This window comes from Lemur catta, chromosome 20, assembly GCF_020740605.2.
Source record: "Lemur catta isolate mLemCat1 chromosome 20, mLemCat1.pri, whole genome shotgun sequence".
NCBI lineage: Eukaryota > Metazoa > Chordata > Mammalia > Primates > Lemuridae > Lemur > Lemur catta.
In genome coordinates this window covers 20696834-20719818 of record NC_059147.1, presented here as the reverse complement: position 1 = coordinate 20719818, position 22985 = coordinate 20696834, and the positions used below count along the sequence as shown (strand labels likewise).

General features: G+C 47.6%; 1 long non-coding RNA gene across 1 annotated transcript; it reads right to left on the bottom strand.

The window, feature by feature from the left end:
* Window positions 1-3094: 3094 nt before the first annotated feature.
* LOC123625006 lies at window positions 3095-21262 on the bottom strand. Its single transcript, XR_006730333.1, has 3 exons — window positions 18902-21262; window positions 6801-6918; window positions 3095-3133 (listed from the first exon to the last, which is right to left on the bottom strand). It is a non-coding gene; the product is annotated as an uncharacterized LOC123625006 (long non-coding RNA).
* Between the last annotated feature and the right edge of the window lie 1723 nt (window positions 21263-22985).

Sequence of the window (22985 nt, the reverse complement as noted above, 5' to 3'; positions counted from 1 at the left end):
CCAAACTGACATGAACAGAGTAATCTTCACCATGAAAAAAGATGTACAAATGCCACTTGCTCAAGGTCCCATGGGGTTCTCATCTGTCATCCCCCATTTTTAATTAGGGTTATAATCATCTCTCAGGGGGCATCTAGAGGCTTCATTAAATCTAGCAGCTTCCCTGTGATATATAAAACTAGTGATATTTAAAATCACTACTTTGGCCATATCCAAAATAATAGCAACTTGGGGAAAATGTATCTGTCGTCTGGGGGATGAAAGGTGAAATGAGTTTCCTTTTCACACCTATGAGACAAGGACTTCCCCGGAGTCAGCGTGAAAAGCAGCACCCCTTGCATGGTACATTTGTTCCACGTCCCCCTCACTTTCCTGGATCCTCTTGGGCTGCAGTGAAATCTCTAGAAGCTGTTGTTCAGGGCCCATTTATGACCAAAAACGTGGCTCCTTGGTGTGTCTTACAAGACCTACTGAGTCAGCATTCCTCCATCGTGGAGGAGGAGGCTGCCTTCTGAGCTGAGCTCACCATTTTGATTTGATATTTGTAAATGGTTAAAGATAGGGGTCTAGCTTTATTCTTCTGCATATGGTCAGCTAGCTTTCCTGGTGCCATTTATTACAGACGCTGTCTTTTCCCCAGTGTCTGTTCTCAGCTCCTTTGTTAAAAACAAGTTGGCTTTAAATGCATGGATTTATTTCTGGGTCCTCTATTCTGTTCCATTGGTCTGTGTGTCTGTTTTTATGCTAGTACCATGCTGTTTTGATTACTATGGCTTTGTAGTATATTTTGAAGTCAGGTCGTGTGATGCCTCCAGCTTTGTTCTTTTTGCTCAGGATTGCTTTGCCCAGTTGGAGTCTTTTGTGGTTCCATACACATTTTAGGGTTGTTTTTTTCTATTTCTGTGAAGAATATGCCATTGGTCATTTGACAGGAATTGCACTGAATCTGTAGATCATTTTGGGTAGTTTAGACATTTTAACAATACTAATTCTTCCGATCCATTAGCATGGGCTATCTTTCCATTTTGGGGGATTTGTGTCCTCTTTAATTTCTTTCATTGGTGTTTTATTGCTTTACTTGTAGAGATATTTCACTTTTTCGGTCAAATTTATTCTTAGGTACTTTATATTTTTTGTATGTGTTGTCAATGGGCTTGCTTTCTTGTTTTCTTTTTCAGATTATCTGCTGTTGGCATATATAAATACTACTGATTTCGTATGTTGATTTTATATCCTGCAACTTTACTGTTTATCAGTGCTAACAGTCTTTTTGTGGAGTTTTTAGATTTTTCTAAATATAACATCAGGTTGTCTGTGAACAAGGATAATTTGACCTCTTCCTTCCTAATTTGGATGCCTTTTATTTCTTTCTCTTGCCTAATTGCTCTGTCTGGGGCTTCCAGTATTATGTTGAATAAAAGTGGTGAAAGTGGGCATCCTCGTCTTGTCCTAGAACTTAGAGGAAAGACTTTCATTCACTGAACTTTTTATTGAGATAATTGCTATCTCAATCATTACCTTGGCGTTTTGAGCCAGATAATTCTTTGTTGGTGAAGGAAGTATGTCTTGTGCATTGCAGGAGATTTATCCGCATCCCTGGCCTGTTCTCACTACACGTAGCTGTGACTATCAAAAGTGTCTCCAGACACTTCCAAATATCCCTGGGGGTGATGGGGGGCAAAGTCACCCCCAGCTGAGAACTATTGCCCTAAACCTCATGTAGAACAGGTATGTAAACCTAGCGATGTGTGGCTTTTCCAGTGGGGGCATGTTCTGGAGTATTTGTGGACACTTCTCTAGCCTATAAGAAACAGGAAAGACATGACCACAAAGAAAGTCACTTGACCGTGGAAACCACAGGACTTTCCACCCTTCATTTACAGTTGTTCACCCTTTCTGTCCTGTATTTCAGAGAATGACTCAGATGTACTACCAGTTGTGATGCAGAGGGAGGCAGTAATGTAGACAGAGACCAGATTTCCTTGTCATGTCCTATTGATATGCTTTGTGCCATCACAAGGGGTCTCATTAGCATTAAGCCCACAAAAAACCTTATTTGCATGTTATGCTGACTTAGGTATCTCCACTAAGGCAAGTTTTTTTTTTTTTTTTTCTGAAACTCTTTCCTGTGTCTCATTTGGCCATTACCACAGGTTCTAGTAAAGTTGTGATGTTTCAGAAACTGTGTCATCATTTCTCAGTGTTCTCATCACACTGCATAGCAAAGAGTGCCTTTATTCTAACGAGCTCATTTTTATGAGCAATGACTAAGAGAAACAACTGGAGCTGTGGGGATCTGTCCAGGCACACAACTTCCACCGTGCCTACGAAGCACAGTCTTCCAGTATTCACTGCAGAATCTGCTTTCAGCTTACACCAAAAAATGAAAGTTAGTGGGAAGAAAATGTAAAATTCATTCCTTCATTCAAAGGAAAATTACTGAGTAGGATATTATGCTAATTACCATGAGATATTTAGAGGCACCTAAGCCACAATGTGAGAGTTTAAGAGCTATTTATCTAGAAGTAGAATTTAGATATGGATAAGAACATTTACAAGTCAGGGATCTTATTACCTAAGTATGAATTCAGAACAAGGTTTCTTGAAAAGAAGGTGGATTCTACACAGGTGTTGAGAACATCTTGGGGTACTTTTTTTCATACGTTTGTGCACATATAAAAATCACCTGGCGTATTTGTTTAAAATATGGATTCCCAGGTGCTACCCAAGATTGTCAGATTCAAAGATTTTGAGGTGGGGCCCAAGAATCTGCATTTATTAAAGTGTCTTAGGGAGCTTGGACTGCTATAACAAAATATCATAGATTAGGTGGCCTAAACAACAGACATTTATTTCTCACAGTTCTGGAGACTTGAAAGTCCAAGATCAAAGTACCTGCAGATTCGTTTCCTGGTAAGGGCCCTCTTTTGCAGAGATACAAACATTCAGACTATAACATAAAGTTTCCTGGGTCATTCTGAAGTAGGAGCTCCATGGGTTATGCTTTGAAAACCACTGTTGGCTGGGCATGGTGGCTCACGCCTGTAATCCTAGCACTCTGGGAGGCTGAGGTGGGAGGATTGCTTGAGGCCAGGAGTTCAGGACCAGCTTGGGCAAGAGTAAGACCCCATGTCTACAAAAAAAAAAAAGAAAAATCAGCCGAGCATAGTGGTGTATGCCTGTACTCCCAGCTACTTTGGTAGGCTGAGGCAGGAGGATAGCTTGAACCCAGCCCAGGAGTTTGAGAGCTGTGAGGACGCCACTGCACTCTAGCCCAGGTGACAGGACAAGACCCTATCTCAAAAATCAATCAATCAATAAATAAATAAAATGAAAACCACTGTCTTAGAGGTTTAAATTAACAGGAGGAGGATTCAACAATTGTATGGAGCAAAGGGTAATGAAGAGAACAAAAAAGGTGGGAGTCTCGGTCTACTGTGGTAGACAGAGCAGAGGTGGATAATTTACATTTGATCTTGGGCCATGTCACTTTAAGAAGAGAGTCAGACTGGAAACAGGAAGACAAAGGATCTTCTAACCAGGTCATGTGAAACACTGTTGAAGAAACAGGACATCCCTAGCTCAGAAAGATCAGAGAGAGGAGGACGGTACAGAAGGGAGGCCATCTGCATCAGGGAATTAAACTTGCTCTGGGTGGCCTCACAAGAGGACCGTAGGACCAGTGGGCAGGAGCCACAGTGGAATCAGTCTAGGCCCAAAATAATGACCACCTTCTCTAATACAGCCATGCGCAGCACTGGACGTGTTCAAGCCTGGGCTAGACAACGTGTTTAAATGATTCTTTAGGAAGTTGGGTTATGAACGGAAGGGTGGCATGTCTAATAGGTGGTAGAATCAAGCAAAGTCTTGTTGTTGCTGCTGTTGTTTGACAGAACAGACTAGAGCATGTGTTTGTTTCCAAGTAGAAATGGAGTAGTCAGAGAAAGACGTGAGAGTGTTGGAGGCAGGTGTGCCTTGGGGGCATGAGTAGGGAGAGATAAAAAAGTGAAGGAGCAGGGAATTAGAGAGACCTGGAAAGGTTGGGCTCCTGAGACCAGGAGAGCCTTTGCAGTGGAATCAAAGCAAAATAGGAGGAAGGAGGTAATAATTAAGGATATAGACACATTTCATTGTAGAAAAGAGGGTGCGATACAAGGTACCTTATGGCGGTATGCCAGGCATGTTGATGAAGTTCATTGAAATTGTGGTTTCCAGAAACAAGAGGTGGACATCTTTTGCTCAGTGTTCAGAAAGAGTGGGATTGGTGGGGGCTGGAGGAGTGTGGAACAGGAGCGGCCACATATCAGGTTTGGGGAATTTGTCAAGGAGCCAGCAGCCATCCATGATGGGCTATTGCTTTGCAGGACTTTGTTTAGGGTACAGTCAACTCACACTCTTTATATCCCAGAGGTGTTGAACAATCCAAAGGCAGGTGGCTGGGGTGGGAATTGGCATGGTAGACCAAAGAAAGGATAAAGGAATTTAAATTTCAGGCTCACAAGATGGGTAAATACCAAGCTTTGACCTGTCAAGGGCAGTGTGTGTTTTCTGTTCCAGAGCCTTTAAACAAGCATCTATCTTAATTAAGCTTAGAAACCCCAAACTGTAGAATTTCCAGAAGTACCCAAGATACCTGAATTTCATTACAAGGATGTCGCCTTTGTGCACCCATCTTGGTCTTCACAGAGTTGGGGCTTTTCTGACTTTGAGGTTATCTCTGTGCAGTGTGTATTCTGGAAATGTTGAGTTTTTTTATGCCCTGAGATTTCAGGAAGTGAGCAGACCCTCTGCCCACTGTCATTTAAGAAGTATAAGTTATGAGGTTTTTCATCCATTTTCTCCCATTTTTCTCATTTACTGTCCAGTGGATTTTCAATATATTTATGGAAAATAATGACTTTGACTTGTATGAGATTTACAAGATTGACACAATCTGAAAATTCACGATATGTGTCTTTGGCCTTGAACCCATTCCTATTCAGAACTCTCTTCAGATAATATCTAAATCCATGGGACAGATCTAGAAATAGCCTTGTCAAAGTAGAGGTCATACACCTTGACCATTTGCTTTCTCACTGTTCTTGCATGATCAACTTTTAAACATTCCTTAGACACCAGTAGAAACACCTTTTTTTTTTTTTAAGTAGAGTTTTTGCAGACTAAAGTTGTTTATTAGGGAATCTGTTATTACTGGCTCAAATCATGGGAGAGTCACTTCAATTTTGAGAACTTGGAAAGACCAAAAGAGAGCAACATTAATGTGTCTAATTTTAAAAAGAAAACGGGAAGTGCATAATGTCCTAATCTGGAAATTTACCTAGGAAAGAAAAGGACTGCCAAATCACTTCTAGAATAATCTATAGCAAATGCAGGGGTTGAGAACTTACATCACTTGACAGAACAAGTCCTGTCAAACTGATTTATTTCCTTCCATGAAAGAGTAACAAGATTTTAGTAGATTGAGGGGAAATGATCAATGTAATCTATATTTTATTTAGCAAGATGCTTGAACTTGCTCCCTGCAACATCTTGGTCAATAAATTCAGAAAATTTGGGGATTGGCGTTAGATGTCTAGAGGGCAACTGAGCCCCTATCCTGGGGTCTGGATTTAGCAGCACATCCTTTCTGAGAGCCCCAACAGAGGGGGAAAGTTGCCTGACCTGCTTCAAGAGGAAGAAATGATGGTAACTTCCCCCAGAAGACCCTTTGAGTCCTGATGAATGGATCTGACATGTTTGTCATTCATGGTTTTGATTATTCAGATGTGCTTGGAAGATCGGTTATGAATATATATTTTTTAGAAAATAAAGTAAATGGTGGCTGCACACAGACATTCCGATACCCCACTTCTCACATCCTTCTGAAAATTCCCCAAGAACTTCCTGACAGGATCGGTTCTCAGGCTTCTCTGTCACCAAAGAGGGGGGAGGGGGTGGAAAGAAGAGGAAACAGTAACTCTCAAAGCAAGCGGGACGTGTGGAAATAAATCTGTCATACTCTGTAATTCTAAAAGAGAAGGATACTTCTGGAAATTCTATTCCAGCCTAGGAAGAGTCGGTGGCGAGGAATGGCGATGATATTACTTTTATGATGATTCCTTGGATTTACATATCCCCTCTGCTTGAGGGAATCCAAGCACCTTAATAACTGTTAATCATTTTAAACTATTAATCTTCACAACACCCCCCATGAGGAAGTCTGTGAGGCACTTGCGTTCCTCATACTTCAGTAACTTTATGGCTGGAATTAGGGATATTAGGTACCTGTATGTGGAGAGAGTTTGTCCTTGATAATATATCTCTATGCCGCTGCCCCATTTCCCAATACTAACAGACTTAACCCAGAGCCCAAGATACCTAAAAAGACTATCTTAGATTTGTTTAGGCCCCTCTAGTTTATACAGCACTTTCACAATCACTCGTTCTTCACACTCCAACCTGGCAATGCCACGTAAGTAGTATCAGGATATTATTAATCATTTCCATGGTGGATTAAACACCTGCCAGTGTGCCAGGCATTGTGCTAGACTCTTTATATTTGCTATCTCATTTAATCCTCAAACCACCCCGTGGGGTGTGTACTGTTACCTCCACTTCACAATGTGAGGATTAAGTGACTTGCTGGAGGCCATCCAGCTCTTAGTGACAGAGCTGGGACTAGAACCCAGGCCTTTGGTGATCTTTCCATGTTCTAAGTTTTATCTCATTTTTATTTTATTAAGAAAAAACCTTGATTCTTCCAGGTAGTTCTTTTTTGTATGTATTTACTAATATGTTTTTAAATGTGTTTATTTACTTACATTTTGTGTATCACTGCAAGATACATCCATCTCCAGCTTTCAGTCCTTCTTGGTGCTCTGACTGGAAGGTGCTTCTGTCCTGAGCTGCCAATATTGCTTCTCTGATGTGGCCATTTACCTTGAGAGAGAGAAGTATTAGGTAACTAAATCATAGTTTTTAAAATATACCAACAATAAAAAACGATTGCATTATTATTATGACATTTTAGCCCAGCCCACAGGCTCAGCAGTTGAGATTATGTTTCTTTTACTAAGTTATAAGCATAAGAGTAATTATGCTTTGAAAAAAGACAAAGAAAGAGCCAGAGAAATGCTCAATGGAAGTCCTAAACTTTATTCATTCATTTTTTTGGTAACCGTTATCTCTATGCCCAGAACTGTCTTCATTCTGGAATCATTATTGGCAATTCAGTGTTGTCATAATTGTCATCGTTGTTGTCATCATTGTCATCATCATTCTCATTATCCTCCTCTTCATCAAGGGCACATCACTGAGTACCAATTAGCACAGAGGGCATTTATGGAGATGGGTACAGTGTACACTCCATATGGTGCCTGTCCTTGGGGAAGCTGGTGCAGTAGCCCATAACATGAATATAAATCTAGTCATAAATGCGCGTGCATTTCCACATCAGCACAGGTATTGCACAGTGAAACACATGGATCTTGTTGATACTATTTTGGTTCCTGCATAGTTATAAACTAATCCAGGAAACATGCTTGGAGAGCTAAATATGAGAAGCTGGGTGAGGTCACCTCCAACATTGGGCCTGGGACAGGGCCCACATGAGGAAGTGAACGTGAGCCTTGAGCTAGACTCAAGGATGGGAAAAGAACTTCCAGCACATGCTTCTCCAGAGCCCTCCAATGCTGAAAGATGCCACAGTAAAAGAACTAGAACCCTTCTGTTTTGTTTGCTTTTGCATAATTCCTACCACCCTCTATTACATCTGTCTACCACCCTGGGCTTTAGTTTGACAAAAATTGCTGAGAATTGGATAGTGTGAGATGCACTAACAGGCATCTCAAACCCGCAGCTGGGAGTTTGAAACCTCTGCCCGACCAGGGGCTCCATAAACGATGAGATGGAGATGAGGAGAATGACACTGAGACTTTCCAACACCACTTTTATTTGGGTTCAAAAGCCACAAAAATCATTTAATTGACAACAGAGGCATCTATTTAACTGACAACCCAAAACAGCAAGGCATATAACCTTTGGAAGTTTAAAATTAGAATCTGTACAAAATATTTAAAGCCTGTAGAAAGTTCTAGATTTCTGCCATGTCTCAAGAGGATTTAGATCCTGTGGAGTCTGAAGAGACTTATCTATGACTGGCCTCCTTGACCAGACACCCCCCTGCCAGCTTTGTACACTGCTGAGTGAACAGGTCTCCAGCAGGTAACCTCGTAATGATCTGAATTCTCTCCTGCTTGGCTACCAGAACCGTTTTAACAAGCACAGTACCAGCAGTGTGTCTTAAGAAACTGGATTGAATCCAAACACTGAAGACCAGTATTGTCTTAACATTGGAAATCTCATCTCTAGACCTTAGCAGGGTTTTCCAACAGGATGCCGTATTTCTGATTTTCTGTACAACGCAGTGGAAAATGCCCATTAAAGTATTCACGTGCTCTTGGTGGAGTCCCACCTTTACAAGTGTTGGGGATTATGAGTTCACACCTAAGTAATGATTACTTAATAGTCTCACTCTTGTGTGACCTTCCCTTGCCTCTTTCCACCTCCTGCTCCCAAACTAAAAGATGTAGAAGCCCAGGAGTAACAGCCTGGGCTGGGAGGTGGCAGTGAAAGGGCAGGCCTTCTGCATTCTGCCTCTTTTGGCCCAGGAGAGCTGTCCCCTTTGATTCCTGGTTGTATCGCCCTCTGGCCTCTCTTACCTGGCTGTCTACTTTCAAAGCAGTTTCCAGGCACACCGGTACTCTCTCCACCTTGCTGTGAGAATAAATAAACACTTTGAGGCTCCCATGCCTTTTTTTTTTAAATTTAGATTGCTCCTTTAAAACCAAGGCTTCCTTGTCTTTATTAAGCATTTCCTCTAAACTGCATGCTTTGCCTCGGTGCCCACGTGCACCAAGAAAGCTCCGCTGGAGCAGCCGAACCCCAGAACCCTGAACCCCAGAACCCTACCGTTGGGTTCCTTTTATAAACAGCCCTTTGAACAGGCAGGAGACACCTGTGCTGCCCACCGCCTCTCCTCTCTGCCTCCTGGCTTTCCCAGCTCCCTGGGTCCCAGGCTGGGAAGATGCTGAGGAGCCTCTTCTCTCGGGCCTCTTACAGAGTGGGCAGCAAGTCACAGCAGCAGCGGCCGCGGCGGCAGCAGCAGAAAAAAGACCAGGAGCGGGTTGCACGTGCTGCTTCCGCACAAGGCCAACAGCTGCAGGGACCTATGGTCTGGCTGTGGGGAAGGGAGGGCGCCCTGGTCGGCAGCAGCAATGAAAATGTGGGACGGAGACTGGAAGAGGACAGGCCTGAACATACATAAATAAATAAGGCATGTTGGACCAAACCCCCAACACCTAAATCTCCGAAGCCCAGTGGAGCAAGAAATTGAGTGGCTGGACCGAGCAGCCTTGCTTTTTGCCCTCCCCACCACCAACCCCACCCTTGGCCTGGAAGGTTTGCTAGGCCTTCCATACTGTATGGTTTTGTTTTTTTTTTTTTTAATTTAGAAATCTCAAATCTAGAGAGAAAGAGGAAGTGTGTTTTTGAAAACAGAGGACGCAGTGGCCACAGAGCTGCAAGATTAAAAGAAGAAAAAAAAGGAAGGTGGACAGGGACACCCAGAAGGGTACGCGTGTGTGCACGCGCGCACCTAAGACGGTCTAGAAGCCGGCCTACGAGGAAGAAAGAAAACAAAGGAAAGTGTGACAGGAGACAGAGAAATAAGTGGAGGAAGGCGTGAGTGTTGGGGGAGGGGGCCGGCGCGGAGAGGACGGATGCCGGAATGCGGGCAGAGCGGGAGGGAGGGAGGCGCACACGTGGGAGAGAGACAATGATGTCAGCATTTCCTTCTGGGTGGGTCACGTGGTCCTTGCCAGGTAAACAGACTGGAAATAGACTCCATAAAGGCAGCGCCTGCTGGGGGAGGGCAGCAGGCGAGCCCGCTTCACCCTTTCCTCTCTGCTGCATCCTCCACTAGCAGGTTTTCACATCTGCAACAAGGTGGTCTCGGGGTGGAATTGCATTTTTACAAGCCAAGGAATATGACTCAGGGAGGGAAAGCTACTTGCTTTTATAATTAGCTCAAGGAGTTTTAAAGACATTTTGATTTAAAAAAAAGAATAGAGGTGGAAACGGATGTAAATCATAAGCTCAGATGCTGTGAGTGTCTTACAGGGGAGGGGATTGGTTATCCTCGTGTCTTCTTTGGAAGGGGTTCAGATGGATCTAGATTAAGGATGGATTGGAAGGCAGCAGTTTAGAATGAAAGGATCAGATGCTGTAATTATGAACATTAAGAAACAGAAAATACAAACAGACTCAACGAGAATATATTAAAGGATTTGGATACAGTTCAGTGTGTGACTGTGGTGCCACAGGGAGGAATTGAGACCCCACAAAAGAGATGAGGTGGGGGAAAAAAAACCAAACAAGTTACAATGACTTTCAAGCAGAATTCTGTAAAAATGACATAAAAGGGTCCCCAAACAAAACACGGCAGGAGTTCAGGACATTTTAAAATGGGAAAGGCACATCTGGAAACTTTATCTGAAAAGCAAAGTGGGTGGAGCAGGTATTTTTTCCACCTGTAATGCTCTAGAGTTCAAAATGGTAGTGGGAGGGGGAAGTGTCTGGATGGCTCTTTCTCCAAATTCCTGGAAATAGGGCCTTTACATCGGTGATGAAATATTTCATTTAGGTCATTCTTTGAATAATTTTGGATTGAAAGGATATAGCTTATTTTGATCATAATTTCTCTCCTTATGGAAATTTGGCCAAAGCCTTTAGCAGGTAGAATGACCAACTGTCTCCATTTTCTAGGATTGAGAGAGCTCCTGGGAAACAGTTTTAAATCTGGGACAGTCCCAGGCAAACTGGGACCAGTTGGTAACCCTAATGCAAGAAGGTCAGGAGGCCTAGACTAGTCTAGATACATATAATAAGACAATTTACTACTTTCCCTCCCCTCCCCCAACAAAACAAAACAAAACCTTTTTTCACTCTGTTTTCCTCTCCTTTCTTACTGTCTCTCCTTTCATTTCTTTCCTTCAACTTCCCCTGATCAGTTTATAGCAGGGGACATTGCAAGACTAATTTGGGTATACATGTCCCTGTAGATGGACTTGCAAGTTCGAGGAATACAGCTAAATTGAACAGTTGGCTTTAGTTGCACATGGGGGGAAAGGAGGGAAGAGAAAATCTGTGCCTCAGTTGCTGCTTTTCCCCCTCCCATCCCCCCCCTTAACTTCCCCTGTGGGGGCAGAGGGTAGGGGTCCAATCAGTGCACAGTGCACGCAAGTGTACTTTCAGCCCTTCGGTTAGAAGATAGATATTTGATACCCCTCTCTATTAACAAAATACGTCACCCTGACAAGACTCCCAGCCCAGAGTTATTTTTGCAGCATTATGTAATTGGATTGCCGAGTCACAAGTACTTCCTTAACAAGGCTTTCAGCAGCCCCTCCGTGTGGGCCTGGCCAGTCCTGCCCAGTTATCTTGCACTTGATGCAGCTTCTGCTGGAGTCAACCCAGCTAAGTACCATGAGAAGACATCAGGCTGTGCTGCTGGACTGACTACCCCATTGCCTTGCTGCAAACCCCCCAGTGAATTGGTTCCGTGGCTGGTGCTACACATGGAGGCCAGAGTTGGTGGACAACTCTCACGTGGCCAAACCTCAGTATTGGCAACACTGGCATTTTTGTTCCTGGGGCAGGGGCAACAGATCTGCTACCACACACACTTCTCAACTCCAGGGATTGCAAAACTGAGCACTAGAGTGACGAGGAGCCCCCCAAGAGGCCTGCCATTGGGGGTTACTGACCTCTCTTATTCCCAGTTTACTGGATTTCCTAATATTTTTTCATGAGTAGTCCAGTCATCTGATCATCCCTTCCTGTTAGCCCCACTGACTCACAGAAGTAAGGAACTTGTCTGAGCTTCAGACACACTAAGAAAATGTACAAAGGAAAACAAAAAGGCCTGGTATCCACTTCCTCTGGTATGGCCATCTCAGGCCCACAAACCCCAGGGTATACTGGGCAGTTGTTTCATGGGTTATATTACGTCGCTGTCATCCTGGGGTTTTGTTTATATTGTTATATTTCATTGTCCTCTCTGTCTTGTTTCCTTTAGTGAACATCCTCCATGCCCATCAGTGCCTTGTCTCCTAGCCTTGAATTTAGCTCTGAATCTGCACAAAACCAGAGAGCCCTTCCCACAATAGTTTTCTTTCCCGCCCCTCAGCCTGTCTGCACTGAACATCTTTTATCTTCCCTTGGGTCCTCTGGTTCTCCTGACCTTGACAAGAGGCAGCTGGTGTAATAGAAATAGCTTTAAAGTCTGACAGGCCCGAGTTTGAATTCAAGCTGAGCCACTTAATAGCTGTGTGACCTTAAGGGAGTGACTTAACCTCTCTGAGTCTGGTGTTCCTCATTTATAAGATGGAACTAAGAATACCAGTTTCCGTAGGCCACTGGGAGAATCTAATGCAATTACATGTAAAGTGCCTGGCAGAGAGCTAACACACTGTAGGTGCTCAACAAATATGGGCTCTTCAGGGAGGGAGGAAGAGAGAAGGGCCACCTTGCCTGGCTTCTAAGAGCTAGCCTCCATTCTCTTTACTATACCACCTATTTCCTACTGAAATAGCCTTTGTAAGGGTACTGAATTGAATCCCACCACTATTTTGTGCTGGTGGTGGTGGTGGGGTGATTGGGAGTCAGGAGGAAAAGGGAAGAGGTGCCCTTGGCTCCAGGCTCCAAGCACAGGGTCCCTGGGATAGAGACCCCCTATGGCTATTCCTTTTGGGGAAGCTTCCCACCTGAAAATTTGGCCCCCACCTTCCCCCTTACAGCCAGGGTCTTCCTGCAGACCCCTCCAAGGGTGGGCACTAAATTCAATGCATTAGCTTTGGTTTTTACCTGCACCAAGCTGCAGGGGCCACCAAGTGCGAATGCGGGTTCTCTTCAAGTATCCACTTGCATCTTTGTTGCTAAGGAGGGTTCACTCCAACTTCACAGTCAGAGCTAGTCTAGTCGGAACCCACAGGGCAGGGATCCCAAGGGCCAGCTGAGGTTCAAACAGCCACAAGCAAAATATGGGGGAGGCCGGGAAGGACAAGTTCCCTGAAGGTGGGGGACAGGGAAGAGCCAGCACCCAGGGGCTCCCCTGGCTGAAATGCACAAATGCCAAGAGCCGGCGACATCAGCAGTACCTGGAGGGGGCCAGGTTGGGGTGGAGGAGGGCCTGTGGCAGCGCGCACCACTGTTCCAGTTGGCAGGAAGCCCTTCCCTGAAGACTGTAAGTTTAACCTTTAGCATTCAAGTGTCGGGGCTTAAGTGTCGTTATGAGCAATTCTTCCTGCAGCAGCGTTCCCAGACTGCGGAAAGAGGGGTCGCCACAAATCCGCTTTCCTTTTTCTTCCCAGACAGAATGAGAGGGAGGGAGACGTGCAACACCAAACACGCAGATACAGGCACCCCTCCAGTCCGCCTCTGGCTAACTCTGGACACCCACTCCCACCTCCTTGCCAGCCCGGTTTCTGGTCGGCCTCGGTGGCGAGCAGGGCCCCGCTTCCCAGCTCTGCACCTGGGGCTGAGGGGCGCAGAACCGCCTTCCTTCCCCAGGCTTCGGTTGGTGGGGAAAGGGGGAGGACTGCCTGGGACTCGGTCAGGTGTCCTCCCGCAGTCGGGTTCAGGGCCCCCATCTCGGAGCCCCGCAGGGCACGGGTGGGGCATCTGTGGCCTGAAAAGGGCTGGGAAGCCCGGCGAGGGCGGCCAGAAGGGAATGGAACGACAAGCGGCCCTGGCTGCGGAGTTGGCGTGAGGGGGAGGCAGGCGCTGGGCCTGGCGGCGCGGGCCCCGGGCGCGAGGGGCGCCCGCCACCGCGCCCTTTCCTTCCCAGGCCGCTGCTGGGGCGTGGCCCTGGGCCTGGTGGTTTTTCTGGGCACCCGCAGAGGCGCAATGGGGTGATCGAATTGCTCCTCCCGGGCCGGTTTTCCCGCCCAGCCGAGGGGCCGCCGGGCCATGCCCTGCGCGCACCTGCAAGGGGCGCCCGGGTCCTAGTGCGGCGGCTCATCGCAGGCACAGAGCCCCGGCTGATGTCTCCAGGGGCCGGAGTGCACAGGCTTCCTCCCAGGAGCTCGGAGCTGGCAGGAAGAAAAGGGTCCCGAAATGGAGCTGTGTGTACCGGACATTAGGGACGTGCATGCTGGCTCAGCGAACTGGCATCAGCATCCCGGGAAAACTGTCGGGATTCTCGAGGATATCGTTCTTGGGGACTGAATGGGGGCTGGGAGAGGGACGGCGCCGGGTCTCTACAACACCCAGTCCACTGGGACCGGAGAGCAGACGCGAAAAGGGTGCGCCTTACGCCCGGGCCAGAGGAAACTGGCGTCGAATGTCCCTGCTAAACTCTGGAATTAAACGGGGAGGCGGCTGCGAGGGCGCGCCCCGACCCCACAGGGGGCCAGTACCAGGTCCGCTGCCTAGACACAGGTTGGGCCCTCGGGTCACCCGACAGGTAGCCTGGCTAACTGGAGCCCCAGCCGATGCGCCCCAGGCCAGGCGCGCACCGGACTCCTCAGGGCCGGCGGGGCCGCGCCCTGTCCTCCGCCCACCAGCCTTAACCAAGCGCGGGCCCCAGATTTTCGTGTCATTAGCGCGCAGGAAGATCAGATTCGCCTTTTTTCTCTATTTCTGAGAATGGGAAACAAACGAATCGGAAAATTTGTGCTTTGGAAAAATATCTGTTCGGTGTCGTTTGTTGCTTAAATTGTCCTTGGAATTTTTTTTCAACTTCATTTGAAAAAGAGAAAGTTGATGCGCTCCCCAAACCTTCTCTTTAAACCGTCCCCTTAGACGTGCAGTCGGTTACCGCAGATGTTTTCTGGGGCGAATAGAGTGAAATGGAATGGGAGGGAGGACGAGGACTGGGAATCTCTCATTTTAAATCCCATTACTGGCTTTGAGGAGAGGCACAAAAAAATCAGGAAAAGCTACTTCGTCCCCCACTGATTTCCTTCACTTCAAAGATTTCCCTCGTCCCTTAAATCAGAAATATTATGAGGCTAGGTATTTCTCAAGAAAAAAAAATCACATTTCTTCAGAATATGTACACGGTATAGGTTCCTTTTTACATTTCTCAGCAAAAAAAAAAAAAAAGAGGTGGGGGAAGAGGCACTCAATTCCTTGGCCATTAAACAAGCCATGCCTGCAAGAAATGCAGCATCGGGGGGATTGCTCAGCCGCGCATCCCTCCATTAGCGCACGCCTGCGTGTCTGCGTGTCAACAATGCACGTGCCACCTTGGGCACCGTCTCTCTGAGCCGGCCCTGGCGGGCTACGTGCAGATGGGAGCCAGGTCTCAGTTGCCCACTCACAGCCCTGCTCCCAAGCCCGCCGTCCGTGCTTCTGATGGCTTTCCCTTTGGTGCCTCGGGCTGGCAAGCCAGAAGTCGCCACCATTCATTCCCCTAAGTTAGCCCCTGGAAATCCCTAAAGCGAACGTAGCCCGACCGAGGGTCTCTTGCCCTCGAGTGGTTCACTTTGTTGCCTCGTGATGAGGTTAGTTCGCTCTCTTCTTCACCCGCCACAGGCTTTAGATGTGGTGCAAACTTCTAGTACCAGGTCACCAAAAGGGAAGCCACCGTTTGCCCGTGGTGCAGGCGGTGGGGAACCCGAGAGAGCCACGGGCTCCGCGCGCCTCCTGCCCCAAGGTTGGATTTTAGATTTCCATTGCAAAGGAGCCGAGGAAACTGGGAATCTGACTCAAACCCTGCAACTGACTAATTGCCCTTCATTTTCACAATGCGCCATGTATTCGAAATGAAGGGTAGGCTTTATCATTTGGAACTCTTTCAAGGACCCGGGCGCTCCAAGTTTGGGGCTAATTCTTTAAAGGTTTTACTTCTGAGAAACAAGAAAAAAGAAAGAAAGAATGAAACATACCCACAATCCATGTACTGGGGATGGCACTCAAGAGTAGGTTGTGGTCTCTTTTGAATCAGGAGTTCAAAAGAAAAAAAAAAAAGGCTTGTTCCCTCCCCTTTGCCCCAGGGATGAAACCTCTCTAGATTCGAGCGGCCAATTTGGTTTGATTTCCGCGGTTTGGAGGCTCTGCCAGGGTTAGGGGCGGCTGGGCTCAGAAGACAGACCTCAGCTGCCTTCTAGACCAGCTGGTTTGCTCTTGGCCCTGGAAGCAGAAGCTAAAATCGGGGTGATTCACCGTCACCCCGGTAGCTGGAGGGAGCGTCCGGGGAGCGCGTCGCGGAGCCTCCCTCGCTGTGCCCTACACGCCCTGTCCCGCGGACCTCCTCGTTCATGTCCTTATCTTCTCTCTGCACCTCCCACCTGCCTCCTGTCTCCCAGAGACCTAGTTCCTCTTTCTCTCTGTCACTTCCAGCCAGTTCTTTTCCCACCCCAAACTCCTTTTTTTTGGAGTAACTTTCCAAAAGAGCTGTCGTTGTCCTAACTGTCCAACCTCATGGGGGTGGATTTGGAGAGCTCTTTCTCAATTAAAGCCCTTTTTGTGGGCACCGTGCGCGTCCCCGCAGCCCCTAGGATGTCACCTGGGTGCTAAGACCCCACAACCTGGCGACCCGACGCTGTGCCAAGGCAAAAGGGGAATTCAGACATTTTGCTCTTTTCCAGTGAAACGTCTCAGAAACAAACCTGAATTTGGTTTTTGGTTATCTCTCAGGCGTGAAAAATATTTTGACTAAAGTATTTTCCAGGCTGCCCGAGTTGGGGCAAAGAAAGCTCTTGACCTGACTGAGAATGTAGGCACAAAGCAAGAGGCTGCATGTAATGGACACCACCTGTGTACATCCGCTCATGCTTGTGGGGCTTGAGTCTGAGGGGCTGGCACCAACAACTAAACTCCTTCATCCTGCCAGGGGCACCTCTATTTTCCCAAACGGGGAGCAATTTTTACCCAGACCCAGCGGCTCACTCCTTGGCGCACTGAGAGCAAACTTTCTGATTTGGTGGTTGAGGTTGGGGCACAAGGGTTTAACCGTAGGACAGAGCCGTGGATGGAGTGATTCCGGACGCTTAGAAGAACCGCACCCGCATGCCTAGGAGAAAAGAGAACTGTCCGATTTGTCCGGGGGCCAGGGGGTGGGCTGGGGCGATGGGGGGTGGGCTGGATGGAGCGCCACGTGCCGCGCCTGGCTGCTGCTCTCTACGGTTCCTCCCTCCCTACCTCATCTTCTGCCATTTCCAGAGGCAGGAGAAAGGTGATCTCGGACTTGACCCCTAAATCACAGCTGCCGGTGGCTGCACCTCGCTCCAGGATGAGCGCAGCCCCTTCCCCGGGCTCGGGCTGCTTAACCCTTTCCTCCCCGCGTGCGCAGAGGCCCCTGGCGGCGGCGCCTCTGACCCGGACACTGCGAGCAGCCCGCCTCCTCGGCGCGGCACTTTGGATCCCGTGCAGAGACCACAAAAGGGCGAGACTGCGGGGCGCTGCGAGCCTGGGGCACCGGCCGGCCGGCCCAGAGCTCTGCCGGGGAGCCCGAGGAAGAGCCGGAGTTAGTGGAACGAGGAGGGATGTTTGGATCGTGTTAACTACCCAGACAGATGCACTTCGGCATGTCTGCATTTATGGAATCCATATGTTGTCGTGGCAAATGAAAGGACTGCAACACGTACATACAATAGACTTAGAATAACAATACACATTCAAAAGGGGACCCGCACATTCTTCACCCTCCAACCCTTCTCTTAGATCTAGCTCTAGAGTTGCAGAGAGGCGTCCTTTCAACCTCTCCTGCCTGCACTCGGGGCTTGCTTTTTTCTTCCCCTTCTTTTTTTTTTTTGTTTCTGTCCCCAGTACTCGTGCAGAAGAAAATCCAGGGCCCAGAGCTACGCTCTTTCGAAGTGAGATCTCCTAAAACCCCTCCATCCTCCATCCCCCTTAAGACTGGCCCATCGCATCTTTAGCCCTTGGACCAAATAATAGCTGCTCACATTGCAACTCCATATTCTGAAAATTGCAGGGGAGCAGATTCTTACTCGAATTCACCATTCACATCTTCATCATTAAACCAACATTTCTATATTATATTTGCAAAGCAGTGGCTTTAAACAGATCTAGAAACACAAACCCCCATCGAGAGAGCACTCACATACGTCTGTACAGTACCTGCATTTATGTGCACCTTGTATATTTGTGTGCACATATATATTCACGCGCACACAGATGCAAAGACATCTGAAGTCATTCTGAAATGTATATTTATGTACCCCTTTATGCATATATCTTTGTGTTTATGTATACATCCATTCATTTGAGTGAGGGGCAGAAAAATGTATACATCAATGCAACATTTAGCCTACATTCCACTTTCCCTCCCTAATGTAAATGTCTTAAAAACAGGTTGGTCTAAAATTTTCTGCCCTCTTGCCAGCTAAATGAAGGATTTACACTCTGAATTTCTTGTTTCCTTTTTTTTCATTTTGTACGTAAAATAATCCATATAGATGCTGGATTATCGTCTAAGCATTATTCAATCATACAAGCTTGGTACCTCTCCTCCTTATAACGAATTCACTCAGTAAAATTAGCATAAGTATTTACCAGATTAAGCTGACATTTTCCTATGTTGCAACGTGAAATTCATTTATATCCAGAAGTTCCTCCAAATAGCTTATACCAATGGAATACTGACTTCCTCCACACTGTTTTATACGAAACCAGCTACAAGTTCACTTCTAGTACTATTTACATTTTAAAAGAAAATAAATACATAGTATTTAAGTGATTTTTCAAGATCTACAAGGAGAAATTTAATTCTGCTACATCTTAAAAAAAACCAAACTAACAGATTCATGAAGATTCGTGAAGACAAGATAAATAGGAAGCAAAAATACTCCTAAGGGTCTGAACAAATACTCCTAAGGGTCTGAACAATTTTCCTTACCTGATGGAAAATTCAGAATTTACCAGTCTTCCTTCAGTCAGCTACATTTTACATTGACCTGCACTTTGGACTGAAAGGGAAAGAAAAAAAAAAAAAGATTAACTGTTGCCAATGAAAAATTTAAAATAATAATCAGAAACCGGACAAACTGAAGGTAAAAATATACAATGGTTACAATAAAGATAAATATTTATTTAATCAAAGTAGAGGTTGTGTTTGGACTGTAGGAATGTTTCATCCTTCCCTTAAAAAAAAAAAAGGGGGCTAGAAAGAAAAAAGCCAGAGTCTCTGCAGTCTCCTGGAGAGTTCCCATTGTCCAGGGCTATCGAGAGCCCAGAATGGCATTAACCTCACAAAAGACACATTGTGCAGGGGACAAAAAAAAGCCCCTTCTTCTACAATAACTTTTAGCTTTTTTATTTTTAGAAAATGACAAAGGTTTTGCAAGCACTGACTGGTGAAACCTGTAGCAAGCCAAGCTGGACTTGGCTTTATTGATCAGCTGTCCCGCATGGAGAAGCAGCCAGGAAAAGTTTGAATGGCAACCCAGATTTGGCTCATAGAGAGGAAACCCCCGATTTTTCTAAATGTATTTTCTTTCTTTTTTTCCCCCTAAATAAAATAGCATTATTCCCAGAGTGAATTCAGAAGGATTAGATGAGGTAACCCTGCAAAATCCTCAACCGGTTTTCTCCCTCTAGTCTTGCCTAAGAAGCTGCATGCTCGTAAGAGCATTGGAAAATCTCTCAAAATGAAGAATTACTTTCTAATCAAACAGATTTCCTGATTAATTCTCAAATTCCTTCTCAAATAAATAACTTGGTAGGCTAGGGCAAATTTCCCCCCCCCCCAAGAAAAACAAGTTTTAGCGCACTCTCTCTACCTGACATTACAGGGTTTACTAATAATGCCTTCAAAAACATAAATGTTGTTTTTACCTTTGTTTGCAGATCACTTAAAGTGCAGATTGCATTTTATTTTATTCCAGACATTGTAATTTCAATGGTACTAGTTCATATTTAGAACTTACATAAATACAACTTGTCACTTAAAAAAATCTATTGCAGTAGCAGTGACGCTGAGTCTAGGATTGGGGGTGGGGGGAGAAAGAGAGAGAAAGAGAGAGAGACACTCTTGTTCTTCCTGCGTTTGTTTGCTTGCTTTTTGGAGGTACCGTGCACCAGCCTAAGTGATGGCTTTGATGTACTGGGAATCGGTACAGTACCAGGGTCCCTGGCTGCTGTCTTTGATTCCAAGGATCTCCTTTGGGCTCTGGTGGGATGTACCGCTCCTAGTCTTTATCTGAAATCCATCCTCTCATTTCAAGCCCTTTGGCTTCGTGACTCTGCTCCAAACTCTTAGAGGTAGCTGTAAGACTTATTTTTTTTTTTTTGGCATTAGGAAAGGGGTATGTAATTTCCCCCTTTTCTACACTCTAGACCTTTCCTCGATATTTAAATATATTGGCTTTCTTTCTTATGAATTTAGTCTGAAATTATTTTTCACTGCCTTTATTACATCCCTGCTTTTGATGGCAAAATAGCTTCCTGTGTTTTGAAAACATCTGTTTTCCAGGTTTTACACGAGAAAATTGATTTTACTTTTAAGTCCAGAAAGGTAGAAAGTTGGACTTGTTTCCAAGTGCAACTTTTCCTTTTCTTGTCTTTCCTAAAGTTACCCCCTTTCAGTTCTGATTCACTTTGCCCCTTTTATATCTTCTAATCATCACTCCTCTCTTCCCTTCTCCTCCTAAAGAACCCGAGAAGATTGATTGCGTCTTATTTCAGAAGAACAAAATTAACATATTTTTTTTGTCTAGTCTATGGTATGTGTTAAAGTTTTCTCCATATTTTCTTCCTTCATCCTCTGATTTGGGGGGAGGTAATTTTCCCTCAGTTAAAAAAATCTCAGATTTGCAATTTAAAGTGGTCTCTATTCTAAGTCTCTGGTCTTTCACTTAAACCTTTGCTTTAAGCTGTCCCACCCCATTAAAGCCCCCCTTCTTTGAAGATGCTCTTTTCCTATTTAATTTAAACATTACTGCACTTGCTAAAAAAAAAAGCGAGAGAGAGAAAGAAGGGGGAAAAAAAGAAGAAAGAAAAGAGAAAGAAAAAAAGAAAAGAAAAAATCTTAAAAAAAAATCTTAGCCAGGTTCCTATTGTTGCGTCTCTGCATTTCACTTCTCGATGTGTGTATGTGTGTGTGTGCGCGTGTGTGTGTGTCGTGGGTGTGTGTGTATGTGTTTTTAATACATGCATAAACTTTTGGTGCCTCTCTCCCTCTTCCTAGGCTCTTCTCCCATCCTCTCTTCCTGCTCTCCGTGCCCTGCTCATCACTTTCCCCTGGTTTTTTTTTTTTTTCCTCCCTTCCTCCCCTCTGCCTCCCTCCACCTCCCCCTTTTCTTTTTTGCTGAATCTTATTGATCCAGAAGGTGGCTAATTAGCCCTTCCCGTCGTGCCTGGGTAATGAAGCACATGCGCACTGAATTAATCACAGCCATTTTTTGCAGGAAACTAATTAGCAGAATAAAGATCCAAAGACTTTTTTTTCTTTTCACTCATCAGCTCCCACTTCCAGCGCGTCCCCTCCGACCGCTGCAGCCGCCACCGCCGCCGCCTCCTCCTCCTCCTCCTCCCGGCCGCAGCCGCCGCCGCCTGCTTTGCATCCCAATTACAGCCTAGAGCCGCTGCCGCCGCCGCCGCCGCTTCTCCTCCGTGGCCCCTGCCCGCTCCGGGGGCTGTAAACTCCCCGCCAACCATGCTGCTCGGCGGCAGCGGCGGCGGCGGCTCCGGCTCCCCGGCTGCGGCCGCCTCCCGCCCCGGGCTCCGCCGAGCGCGCTCCAGCTCCGCCGCCGCCGCCGCCGCCGCCGCCAGCAGCGCGTCCTCCGCCGCCGCCGACCCCCGCCAGCCGCCGCTGCTGCCTTGATGGGCTCCGCGGCCCGAGCGCCTCTTTTCGGGATTAAAAGCGCCGCCAGCTCCCGCCGCCGCCGCCGTCGCCAGCAGCGCCGCTGCAGCCGCCGCCGCCGGAGAAGCAACCGCGTAAGTGGCAACTTTTCCCTCTTTTTTTTTTTTTTTTTTTTCCCGCCGCTGCCGCCGCCGCCGCCTGCTCCTCCTCCTCCTCCCGCCGCCACCGCCCGGACGCGGGGCTCCTCGGGGCGCCCAGGCTGCTTTGCATGGGGCTCGTCCTGCCCCCTCCCGGCTCCCGCGCCCGGCCGCCGCCGCCCGCGCTCCCCGCGCCCGCGCCCTGCTCGCTCGCTGCGTCCCGCTCGCCTTCCCCCTGCGCCAAACTTTCTCTTTCTCTTCTTCCTCCTCCTCCCGCCGCCGCCGCCGCCGCAGCCGCCGCCGCCAAGCCCGAGCCGCCCCCTCCTTCCCGACCCCCGCGCCGCGGCCGCCGGCGACCCCCGGGAGGGTGGAGGCGCCCGGGGCGAGGCCCGCGCGGCGAGTTTGGTGGCGCCGCCGGGCAAGGCCGGCCGGGGCGCTGGGCCGAGGGCGGGAGGGCGGCCGGGGTCCCAGCGCCGAGACAAAGGCGGCGGCCGGCGGGGGGGTCCGCGGTGCTGGGCGCCCCCGCCCCCCCCCGGCCCCCAACTTTGCCCCACCCCGAGCGGCGCTGGGACCTCGGGCTGAGCCGCCGCGCGGGGCGCGCACCCGGCCCGAAGCAGTCACCGCGGCCGCTGCAGCCGCCGCCGCTGGCCGGGCGGGCGCCTTCCGCGCCGGGGCTTGACTTGCCGGGGACGCGGGAGCCGGACCCGACGCCGGGGGTCCGGGAGGGGGCGAGGCGGCCGCGCGATCCTCTACCTGCGCGCCCTCCGCCCTGCCCCACTGGCAGCGCCGCGAGCGCCCAGAGAGGGCTCTGCCCTGGACACTAGGGGCTCCCGGGGGCTCGGGCTGCACTGCCGGCCAGGACCAGACCGAGCCTGGCCGGCCTTCCTCCACCAGCTGAGTTGGGAGACATCGGAGGATTCCTTTTTTTTTTTTTTCTCTTTTCTTTTTCTTTTTTTTTTCTTTCCTTTTTTTTTTTTTTTTTTTGCTTACGCGAATCTGGGATTGTTTACGTTCGCTTCCCTACTCTCACCCCTCGCCCGGCT